Below are 13040 nucleotides of genomic sequence, written 5' to 3' on the forward strand. Positions count from 1 at the left end.
ACAACTCCTATAATCCCTGAACACAGGACATACTAGCTGGGGCTGATGGGAGCTCAAGTCCAACAGCGTATGGAAGGCACCATCTTGGCTACTCCTAACCAAGACACTATTCTGTATCTAGTAGGGAGTACAACTGATTGCAATAATTCGAAAATGCCGTGTTTTGCATTTTCTAAATTTTGATTTTTGCAAAACCGTGTGAATTGGTTAGAGAGCTCAAATGTGGAAAACCCAGGTTCAACTTCTTGCTCCGCTATAAAGTGTGCTGAGTGGCATTAAGCTTTTTCTGTCTCTCATCAGAGCTTGTCTTCCTTTTGTGAACCTAAATGCTATCATGAGCTTTTTGGGAGGAAGGGAGGTATGTGGATAGCAGTAGCAGTGCATGTGGCAGGGCAGAGCTGTGAACCCTCCCTGTGAACCAGTGGTAAGCCACTGGTGCTGCTGCTTAACTGGACAGTGCTGTGATGGGGAGGAGGGTCACAGCAAGTTTGGTGCTGAGCAGGTGCACTCTTGGGAGTTCTGCTGCCAATCCAGCACCCCTGGTGATTCAATTGCAAAGCCCTGACCTTGCCACCACGTGAGCAGTAACGATGCAATTAAACTGCTAGCACACTTGCAAAGCTAAGCAGGGTCCAGTATGGTTTCAAATTGGATGGGGAACCACGTGTTGAGATCCCTGCATTGCAGGGGGTTGGACTAGATGACGCTCAAGGTTCCTTCCAACTCTATGTCAATGGCAAGTGCCACTGCTGGTGGATACTGTCATTATCGAGTTCAAGCACTAGGAGGCAGTGGGTGTAGTTGTATGGTGTTCTGCTCTTGTTTGAGAGAAACAATAAAGTTTTCATTGATTTTCCTGACTGATGTGCCCTGAGAGCCTTCTATGACAGGAAACAAACAAACAAACAAACAAACAAGAAGAAGAAGCATTAACCTGCACAGAATTTGTCTGAGCCTCAGAATCCTCAGCCTAAACCTTCAAATGTGAGCAGTGCCTGAATCGAATGTTTCCATATTTTAAACTTCAAAGGTATTCCACTTAAAAGCCTTTTTTTCCCACTCTGGAGCTCAGCATGAGCTTGACTGCAGGATGGTTTTGTGTGGCGGCCTGTCAGCTTACATCTCCACCACAGTGAAATTCAACTAATTGTAAGTGTGTATTGTTCCAGGCACAACATACACACTCTGCTGCCCAGGCGATGCACACTTGCAAACAGACTTCTCCACTAATGTATCAGCCTGCTCCAGTTTCCTCCCCTCTGCCCCCAGGATAAACTTGTGGTACCTTTTCCATTAGAGCTCTAGGTTCCAGGCAGCATGTTACCTGCTGGAATACGAGTCATTTTACCTGTTTTTAAAATGCAGGATGCAATCCTTCCATATTCTAAAGTCAATTAAGGTGTTTAGGAAGACAGTCTCAGGAACATAACAGGGTTTGTCAGTGACATCTTTCTTCTCTGTATACACAATTCCACCATAATAAGAGATGCAGGGAAGATTATTTTCCCATGGTCTTCTTCTCTCAGACTAGCAAGTTTTGTGGGTAAATGTAAAAGGCAAACATGCTTTTTACCACTTTACACCAGCTGCATCCTTGATGGTTTCACAAACGGGGCACAAAGCTTATGTTAAAAAACAACGTCTTTAAACTTTTAAACAGCGCTAACCAAGCCTCAGGTAGACTTTTCCCACCTAGAATGGCTCTCAGTGTTCTACCCACCAACACCCGCTCAGCACCTTCTAGGGTTTAACTTTCTCTCAGGGAATCAAAACCAGGTTGCCCTGCCTGGCTTACCCCACTCAGATAATTCAATCCCCAATTGCCCACATTGACAGTTAGCCCCTCTCCCACTGACAGTCAAATCTCTTATCTCTGAGAATCAATTCACTATCTATCCCCACTGATGGTACTCTCTACCAGAGCCCACTCAGATAGTCAGAGACCTCATTTGCCCACCCAGGCAGTAAGTCCCTATCTGACCATTAAACTGTCAGCATCTGACTTAAATTTCCCCCTTCTCTCGCTCCTGATTGGCTCTCACTGGTTGCTGGGTCACCAGGAGGCAGACCCAAGGCCTGTCCATCACAGAAGGTGTTCTAGATTTATAATATTATCACCATCCATTTTAGGGATGCGTGGATCTGTCTAGTTTGAATTTTAAAGGAGGGTTGTGTTTCATTTTTGTTGGAGATGAAAGGCAAGGAGGCGTGGTGGCGAGGAGGCAGTTATTACACAGTGAAGTACGGCTCCACTTCCCACTTCTGTCAACCAGGACGGTGGATCACCAGAGAAAAGCTCAACAACATTTTGGTTGACCTTATTAAAAAAGCTCAACAATCTTTTGGGCAATTTCCCCAAAAAAAACTCACTTAAACTATTGATTTTTTATTTTGGGGCTCCCAAAAATAGGGGTTGTCTTATATATGGAGTCGTGTTATACACAGAAAAATGTGGTAATTGACTTTACCCCCCCCCTTCCCTTTCGATTGTTACAACTCCATTTACAATAAAATGCATTTGGGGGCCAAACACCCACACGGTGGTCAGTCAGAAAGTACAAGACCAGCTCAGACTGTGGTGGCAAAGCTGGGAGTCGGCAGATGGCTACCACAGGTTTTCAATGATCAAATGACTAGGCCCCGTGGCCTATCACACTGTTTGGAAGTGTAAAACCGGTGTGGATAACACTGAAAGAAATTTTAATTTAAATAGCTGAGCCCCACCCCATGCAAAGTAGTTCATTAATCAAATGGCTTTCTGAAAAGACAGCAGGAAATTTACTCTCGCCTGATTAAGTATTGCTCCTGCCTGGTGTCCACACTGCACTGACAGTAGCTGTTCGTACTGTATTTTGTGTACAAAAATCCTTTAAGTGGAGCATGGCTTACATATTAGGTTTCTGCTCTCAATAGAGCTGTGTAATGCCAATCCTTCTGCTGTAAAAATGAGAGGCGCGTAACAGAGGTAGTGGAGTTCGAGATGGGAGGGCATGATCACGGGAGCCATCATGGAATTAAAGTATCCATTCTGGGCCTGTTCCCAAGGCCATGGGATGGAAAGGCACGTCCACCATGACTCAGGTTGCCTTTAGATCAAGTTTTCTTTGGGCAGTTGTCTTTTTCTCCCTGCTTTTTCTGCTTCTCCTCCCATGCTTCCTATGTGGTAGTTATGATGCATAGCAAACAAGACCCCAGCTGAGCCACTGCTGCATGCTGGGATGGAGAAATAGAGGGTTCCTGATGTAGATCTCTACTCACTCCTTCTTCCCTGGCAGGAAGTGGGGCACCATTTTGTGGTTTGCCTCAGGTGCCAAAATGTCTTGGGCCGGCCCTGCTCAGAACTCTTTGATGGAAACCATGACCATTAAAGTATTATTAATGTGCTTAACATGTACGGTGTGCATGTGAACCAAAAGTTTGGGCATGAGCTTGAATCTGTGCTGCAAAATACTCACAGGCCGCACTGATTGGCATTTGGTGACTATGGGCTTGTTGGTTTTTCAATGGCAATAACTTCCTGACATCTTGAGGGAAGGTTATTAAATGTTCTAGCAGTGATAAAGGGGTGAGCAAGACCTGAGAAGTATAGTTTTCTAGCTGATCCTTAGATACCCTATTGAGTCTTGAGGGGGGGGGTCTAATAAATTTGTTATCAAACCAGCGGCCGTATGTCTAACTGCTGTAACATCTCAGACCTACCATGATGGTTAGTTCCAAACTTATCACCTCTAATAATTAATCATTGGTTCCACTGAGGCTGTCGTTTTGCATTACTTCATATTTTGCGCTGTGTTTCACGATCAGTTGTTCGTAATAAACGTTTGATGGATTGGTGAGTATAGCCATGATTGCCAAAGGCCTCCGAGTCCACCTTTCAGAGCTCCAGCGCTTGGCAAGCTGTATCTGTACCACACAAATCCTAGGGGTGGGTTGATATATTTGCCTCCTAACCAATCCCTCAACCCTTGGAGTATAGAAACCTCGGCCAGTAGAAATACAGTTGGAGCCTTATGGGGTGGATGTGGCTGTTGAACTACTACAAAATTAGCAAACAATTTTTAAAAAAAAGAATAAAAAAAGAAATTTATTTTATTTTTATTTTGCTTCCGCATTCTTCTTTCCATAGATAAGAGAAGTCCAGTCAAATGCTTCATTTTTAATTTGGTCTCACTATTTTAAGATAGCTCAGGGCAATGCAAATCTAGCAAATCTGCTGTCAGTACACTCTTATTAATAAGCAATCATGACGGAGCTGCAGGTCCTTTCCTCTGAGGATTAAATGGTCTGAGATGCATCAGGAGGTCATTAGCCCCAAGTCAGTCATTAATCCCCAGGAAGTGTCCTTTGCTAGGTGGTACTGCTATTAGCCTGAAAAGCGTCATAAAGCAGTTGTGGGAATAGTAGTGTTGTTGCTTTGTTGTATTTTTTTAAAAAAAAAAAAAACAATAGACATAGGCAGTGAAAAGCGTAGCGGTGCTTTAAATGGAGGATATCTCTTGTGTAAGGGCATTTTGGTGACAGATACAACATACCAGCAGAAGGCCCAATAATGTGTCCCTACTTCCCCGCCTGTGATCACACAGTTCAGTGACTTTGTAGCTTCAATTGCACATTGATTTTTGTTTCTCTGAGCACTGTTTATTCAAGTAATTGTCAACTCTTTTCCTGTCCTTTGCTGACCCCAGGAAACAAGTCCCCCCCCCTTTTTTTTAAGAAAAGAAACTTGTTTCCATTTTGGGATTCCTATTATCTACTGAATCGAGCTGCATGGACTTCCGTGGAAGACCAAGAGGAGAGAGAGAGAGAGAGAGAAGGCGAATGCAATTTAATCTTGAGCAAAAGTCAACACAGAAAAAGGCAGAGATTAAAGCGAAGGATTTCCACCACCCGCTCTTAAAAGAGTGCTAGGACTCTAGAACGAGAATAGCCAAACCAGGATGCAGCCATTAAGGGCCCTGGTGAAATTAAGGGGAAAGGATTGTACAATTTGAATTGGGGGGGGGGGTGGAGGCGGAAAGTTCATGGTGTTCATTAGTGAAATTTACTCAGCATGATTTACCAAAAAGAGAGGGAGGTAGAAAGGAAACAAGGCAGGCAAAACGGGGTGAGAAGGGGGAGAATCTTTATGATTAGGTGCTGGGCAGCAAAGAAAAGAAACAAGCGCCTTGCAGGATGGAGGAACAAAAGAAGGACTTTTCTGCCTGTCTTCTGATATTTTCAAACTCAGCAAAAAATCCATTGTGTAGCTTGAAAGGGGGAGAGAGAGTTAAACTTGAAAGTGATGTGGGGTGTGAAAGCAACTGTTCAACCATTGTTTAATGTGAGCTAATGTAATGTCACCATTTCTCCATTATGTATTTTTATTACAGTCGCTTTGATGCCATGCTATCACTTTCGCTTCAATAGGGGAGGGAGGAGCTAGGAGGTAGCATCGCTTCTTAACCTCCTTCAACCTAGCCCATCCCTAAGCAGATACTTCTGTTTGGAAAGATCACCATTAACCAGATGTCATTGACCTTCCTCTCCCTCCTTCCCCCCTCTTTTTTTTTGCATGTGTCCCCCCTAACAGCTGGCAGGAATATCAGCTCAAATTATTCACCGCAAGTAGACTGTTTCTGTTTGTCTACAGATAAAGGGATTGGAAATCTTGCTTGTCAGAAGGGGAATGTCAAAAATGATGGGATGGATTTCTTGCAGACAAAAGGAATACTTCTTTAAGATCATTAGCCAGTGACCAATAATTGCCATAGTGAACATCAGAGCATCCAGATGACCTCTCTGCCCTCTGGATTTGACATCTGTTATCCCTGGAAATCTTTTAGCCAATAACTTTTTGTGCCAGCCTTTTGCGTGTAACAAATGTGTCCCTAAGATAGTTCAACATGAGGAATTCATGTTTTCAATAAACAGTGTGGAGCAAGATGGTAGACATTATGGCTAGGTTCCCTGTAGGCTCTGCGAAGCAAATGAAAGCAACATTATTTACCCTGCTGCCCAAGGGCTACTCTCCCCCATATATACTGAATTAAAATATTGAGAATTAGCATCGTCAGAATTGTTACTCTAAAACATCCCAATCAAAAGCTATTTTGTCAACAAGCAAAGAGAAGGGATGGGGTTTGACGTTCCACTTCGTTCTGATTATTAGTGGCAATGTCAGCTATTGACAAAGCACTTGTTGTAAATTATTCTTTGGAAACATAGCTGTAGCCAGAGCTTTTTTTCCAAGGGAAACTTCCCAGAACTCAGTTCCAGCACCTATCAGGTGGGTGCTATCAGGGCCGTCTTAAGCATATCTGGCGCCCTGGTGCCGTGGTGTGAAGATCCCTCCGGCGCCCCCCACCCCCACCCCATTTCCCAGCGCGGCTGTCTGGCGGGTGGAGTGCGGCTGCCGCAGGCTCAGCCATGCGGTGCCCCCCTGGCGGCCCGGTGCCCTGGCGCCCTGCGCCACCCAGCCTTGCCATAGGGCCGGCCCTGGGTGCTATTGCCATTCTAAGAGAAAGAGGACGGCATTCATGATGAGTTCCAGCACCTCTTTTTCTGGAAAAATAGCACTGGCTGTAGCCACAGGTCGAAACAAATCTCTTCTAAAACAGGGGTAGGTGTTTCTTAGTTTGTTATTGCTGTCTAAAGGAGGGATAGATTAACCTTAATTCTAAATTCTAAATTATGTGTGCTTTTCTGTTTATTTTTTTGGTAAGGTGCTTTAGCATGTAGTGGCAACCCAACTCAAAGAACTTCTGGGTGAAACTATTTGCAGAGGGGTAGCCGTGTTAGTCTCTTGCTGTATAAACAAGAAAGAGTCCTGCAGCACTGTGAAGACAGGGGCAATGTGTCCCAGTGGGTTCTGTTGGACCTCTCAGCAGCTCTTGAGACCATCATTCTGCCCAGACACTGAGGTCCAGTGCTGAGGGCCTTCTGGCGGTTTCCTCGCTGCGAGAAGCCAAGTTACAGGGAACCAGGCAGAGGGCCTTCTTGGTGGTGGCACCCGCCCTGTGGAATGCCCTCCCACCAGATGTCAAAGAGAAAAACAACTTCCAGACTTTTAGAAGACATCTGAAGGCAGCCCTGTTCTGGGAAGCTTTTAATGTTTGACAGACTGTTGTATTTTAATATTGTGTTGGAAGCCACCCAGAGTGGCTGGGAAAACCCAGCAAGGTGGACGGCGTATAAATAATATATTGTTGTTATTATTAATATTACTACTACTACTACTACTACTACTACTACAAATGCCCTGTCCTTACAGCATCGAACAGGCTCTGTTTTAAAAACAAATGTTTATGCTCTATCAAATAAAGCTTTTACAGAGGTCTCTGAGTTCTGGGCATCCCTCCCCTCGGGCCAGAAGGAGAGGACATTTATTTTAATGTCGTAATGAAATTGTATTATTGTGTATTTAAATTATGCATGTTTATATTTCTTCATAATTGGTTTTGTATAGACCAGACATGTCCAACAGGTAGATCGTGATCTACCGATAGATCACTGGATGTCTGCGGTAGATCACTGGTAGATCATTGGCTCCCCTCAAAGAAGAAGAAGAAGAAGAGTTTGGATTTGATATCCCGCTTATCACTACCTGAAGGAGTCTCAAAGCGGCTAACAATCTCCTTTCCCTTCCTCCCCCACAACAGACACCTGAACAACTGTGGCTCCCCTAAAAAAAGCTCAACATTTTACCTCCTCCCTGAAAAAACTCAACAACTTTGACCTGAACTCCCAAAAGGGAGTTAGATCACTGCCAGTTCTTATCTCTGTGAGTAGATCGCAGTCTCTTGGGAGTTGGCCACCCCTGACTGTCCTGACCCCAAAAAGGTCTCATTGGCAACTCCAGGCTCCAGGCACTCAAAGTTGGAGTAATCCAAAGCTACATTTATGCAGAGGGATCCTAGAATACATATATACAAATCCTACGCCACATAATTTTTTAAAAAATAAATAAACATGACAAGTAAAAAAGAAGACTATGGAATAAATTTCAGGCACTAGGATTCCTTGGAAATAGTATACTAGCCTTGGTTGCTATGTCGTCTTTTTCCTGTGTTTATGCCAGCCTATACTACACCTCATGAACTACCTGGAAAAAGTCCAAGATAAGCCCAGCCCAGGTGTAATGGCTGCAGGAAGTGACACTGGTAGTGCTTGGAAAAGCGGCACGTGCCTACTGAGTCAATGTTGGCATAGCTTTTTCTGGCATAGAATGCCAATGTAATTGCTTGCTTCTGGCTATTAAAAATGGCATGACACGGTTCACACTTCTGAGTCAGTATATTTTGCCCAGCTAATGCTCCCTGTAACTTTAATTACATTAATTGCTATTCTCAACTTCCCCGCCTTAAAAACTGTTGCATAAATTCCTGGCACTGAAATTACACCTGGCTTCTTTGCAGCTGTGAGTTAGCAATTCTAGCACAGATGATGACCATGTACAAAGGGGCTGTTTGTGAGAAAGGCATCTTGGTGAATTGGCCAAGTTAAAATGCAGTTAGAATCTTGACACTATAGAAATTAACTTTCCTAAGTTCAGTTCAAACTGGTCCAGATGTACAGATTCTTAAACAAAGTACAGTGGAACCTCGACTTCTGAACCGTTCGACAACCAAGGCGCAATGGGCGGTTGGCAATTTCAATGGAGAAAATTGAGAAATGCGCGTTCGAAAACTGAAGCAATTAATTCTGGGTTTTCGGAGTTTGAAAGCCGAAACGTTCGGCTTCCGAGATGCTCGAAAACCAAGGTTCCACTGTATTACAAATTGATCACCTCGTGTGGGTCCCATTTGATCTAGGACTGGCTCTGGGGCCAATTTCAGACCTATCCTGTTATCAATTATTTTGGACAGAGAGAATGTACCAGAAGGTTCTCACTATCCTCAGCCAACCACTATTCCCCTTGCCTCTGGCTACATTACTACATTAGAGACCCAGTTTTCCTCTGTGAACTCACCCCCTCCACTGACTTGGATGACTTTAGAGAAGGGCTCAACAAATTCATGGAGGATAAGGCTATCAAAAGCTACTGGCAATGATGGCCATGTTCTTGCTCCACTGAATACCAGGTCCTGGGATTTAAAATTGGAGTGTGGCATTGTACTCAAGTCAGCTATGCGAGCTTCCCACAGGGATCTGGCCGGCCGCCATGAGAATAAGATGCTTGACTAGATGGGCCTTTGGCCTGCTTCAGCAGGGTGATTCTTTGGTTATGCTTGCTTCAGGCGGCTGCAACCGATTGTTCTACTCCTGCTTAGAAGAGAACACAAATACGACAACAGCAGCTGGGCAAGGGTAAGAAGTGAGGCCTACTTACATTTACAGATCTCCTACTTCTGCGTCATCAGTCTTTTGGAGCCTTGTTGGCTTGAGTTAATAACTCCCTGTAACAGTGAAGTCAGATAGATAGTGAGGGCTAAAATACGTGGAGGCAAAAGGGTGACATTGGAAACAATAGGGAAATATCAGCATGCTTGGAGGGAAGCCTGAATTTTGAAGGAGAAGGAGAAGGAGAAGGAGAAGGAGAAGGAGAAGGAGAAGGAGAAGGAGAAGGAGAAGCTCCCAAAACACCCTGCTTATCAGCATGCTTGGAGGGAAGCCTGAATTTTGAAGGAGAAGGAGAAGGAGAAGGAGAAGGAGAAGGAGAAGCTCCCAAAACACCCTGCTAGGTGAAAACAAAGCATGCTTTGTAGCCACTGAGTGTTGTCACTTGGAAAATAGGAGTGCATAGGAGAGAGCCAGTGTTTTCATTTTTTAGGGGGAGAAAAAGTTCTCGTACTCACCATGAAGTTGTTAAAGTAATTTTGACATTGGGCGGGAGGTGCTGGTACTGCGTACCTTTGAGTACCCCCAGAAGAAGAAGCACTAGAAAAAGCTAGGAACTGAGTGTCCTGTAGTAGGACATGACTGGCTGTTTGAAACTCTGAACAGGAGTACTCTTAGGGCATGTACACATTCGTGGCTTAAAATTCAGTGAGGTCCTTTCCCCTGCTGCATTTCAAGTTGCAATTTTACATCTGATTATCTGATTTGTTTTCCTGTGCCTGCAACCAACCCCCCACCCTGCTATTCAACGAAGCTGCCATCTACACATGCATTGCCATTTGTGCATGGACGACAGCTGTGTGAAATGAACACACCTCAGCTTGACCGCAGCTTATATTTTGGAAGATGGTTTGAGGGGAAACACACCAAACAGCAGAATTTTTAAAGAAACTACAGAATTCAGATGAATTGTGGGTAAAGTCGCGTGTGATCTGCTTCAAACACCAGCAGTGGGAGCAAGCTAGAACCAGAATAAATGGCAAAGTGTACACAGCCTTCTCAAGAGGTGAGGATGTACTGCAACATTTTGTTGACGGCCCCACTTGTCTCCCAATGATACAGTCTCAAGAATAAGCCCTGAATAAAACAATACCTTGACGCAGTACTAAGAGGACAGGAAATTTATATTGATTTCCCTCTTTTGCCGCAGCCACCCTTATTCAGTGTGGACAGGAGATGCCAAATTTCAGATAGTCACTGAGAAATGTAACTGGTTTATATTTTAAAAGGGCAAGATTGGGCTCATGAGGACACCCCAATGATTTCACCACATGCAATGCAAGTCAGAAATAACATTTGGCTTTAAAAGCAATATATATAAATATGGTCCATATGCAGTCAGCTAGAGTTATGAATTTTGCTGGAAAGTCAATGCTTTGAAGGCCAAATGTTAACCAGGCCAAAGATTTGTGATTAGCACAAGCAGTGCTTTTTTTCTAGAAAAAGAGGTGCCATTACTCACCATGAAGTTGTTACAGTAAGTGTCATACTTTTTAACAACAACACAAAAGAGGTGCTGGTACTGCGTATCCTTGAGTACCCTCTGGGGGGGAAGCACTGAGCATGACATTTATTTTTTTGGGGGGGTTGAGTTTTAGAAACAAAGAGAGAAACATTCCTTGAATATGTGATGGTGGAAACCCTCCAGGGGGAGAAATCTTGATCCCTGAACAGAAAACCGATTGAAAAAGATGACTTGTGATGCACTAGCAGCTGCTCATGGCACCTGTTATTTATTCCCATCATTACATTTCCTGCAGCATTTCTGGAAAGACCTAAAGGGGTCTCCTTCTTCTTCTTCTATCTCTTTTGCAAAGGCTTCTTTGGAATGGCATTTCATGGTAGATGACTGGTATATTTCAGCGATGACAAGGATTCCGAACGTTGCTCGAAGTAAGCTTTTCCCACAAGATGATATGTGTGCTTTTGTGTCTCAGTGTAGGACATGGAAGACTATTTCTCAGGCTACAGTTCCCATGCTCCACCATCTGCTTTGCCCTCCAGATGTTGTTGGACTCCAGGTCCCATCAGCCCCAGTTACAACAGAGTACTCCATCAGTATACAGTTAGTTTTAATTTTCAGTTCTAGACCACATTTTACCAGCTTCTTTACAAGAATATCATGGGGCACCTTGTCAAAGGCCTTGCTGAAATCAAGATAGGCTATATCCACAGCATTCCCTTCATCTACCAGGCTTGTAATTCTGTCAAAACACAGGATTTAGCCTGCACTGGTCTTGTTTTGAAATGGAAGTATTGAAATAATGTACAGTTCCAATTTAACCACTGGCTTGTTTAGTTCCCAAATCTTTCAATACTGCTCTTGGCTCAAACACCACCAAAAAAATAAATACATCAACAACATGTACTTGAAATGCATACTGTATTTGGACAGCAAATAACATTTAAAATGTGCATTTTGAGAGAAAGGCCCTTTTAAAAAATTCATGTTTAAATGTGAATTTTCCTGCAGACTTTTAGAGAAAAATCTGCAGGCTAATATGGATGGACTCATGACTTGAACATATACAGAACTGATATTAATGAGAAATATACTTATTTACTTGTCCCTGTTATAGGGAGTAAGGCAATATAGGAAAGAGGTGTGAAAGGCCCCCTAATTTCATTAAATTACCAAGTTTTAACTTGTACTGTTCAGATACTAAACTAAAGCAGTAGCCGTAGAATAAAGGACCCTCACAATCAGCTATCCCAATCCAACTCATGCTTAAGGCCCATTGAAATCAATGAGGTATAAATCTGTCGCAACTCACTTGGCCAAGAATGCACGTGGCGGCGGCGGTCTCAGCGGCTCAGGAGCCCTTTGGGCAGTGCGAACACGCTGGCTGCCCTCAGGAGCTCGGTGGCGCCGCGGCGCGCGCCAATAATGCCTCGTCGGAAGTCCAACAGGAAGCTGGAAAGATTCTCCCGCCGCAGCTGGACTCCGCCCCCTGAGCCCTATTGGCTGGCAGAGGGGTATGATGCGGCGACGGGGAGGGGCTGGTGCAGGGGGCTGACTATGCCCCCCTGCAGACGCGGGAGCCTCAGGCAGCGGGCGCCGGCGGCCGGCAGCCGGGCGGGCGGTGGGCGGGTGGACTCGCGGGGGAAGGGTTCGGATCCCACGCAGCAGCGGCTGCGGTTTGGGTGGCTTTCTGCTTGTTTGGGGGCTGATTTGGCGGCGCTAGCACGTTCGTCGAGTTTAGAAGCTCCGCGCCGCCATCTTGCCTCGCCAGAGTCCCAGTCTTGCGGACCCCTCTCGCATAGCTCGCGGACCCCTGGGGGTCCGCGGACCACCAGTTGGGAAACACTGGATTAACCAGAGTACACGAAAACAGCCATCAAGCAGAGCCTCCAAGTGTGGCAGGAGTAACCAATGTTGGTTAGAACATGGTGCTGATAATGCAGCCTAAGGTTGCAGGTTTGATCCCAATAACAGACAGCTACATGTTCCTAGATGATCCTCAGGGTCCCTTCCAACTCTGCAATTCTATTATTCTGAGCTACAGCTCTTTTAAGGTCTTTCAACAAGCCTTTTAAATGGAGATATTTATTTTGGCCTGCATCTGCAGTGGAACTCTTTTTAACTGTTTTTGTAGATGGAATTGTTTTTAAACATTTGCATTGCTTTTATACATGGAAATGTTTTTGACTTTTTACTACTGTATATGGAAGTGCATAGCAGAGAATTGTACTAGATGACCCTTCCAACTCTTTGGTTCTGTGAT

The sequence above is a fragment of the Zootoca vivipara genome, chromosome 3 (assembly GCF_965207765.1).
Source record: "Zootoca vivipara chromosome 3, rZooViv2.hap1.1, whole genome shotgun sequence".
Classification (NCBI taxonomy): Eukaryota; Metazoa; Chordata; class Lepidosauria; order Squamata; family Lacertidae; genus Zootoca; species Zootoca vivipara.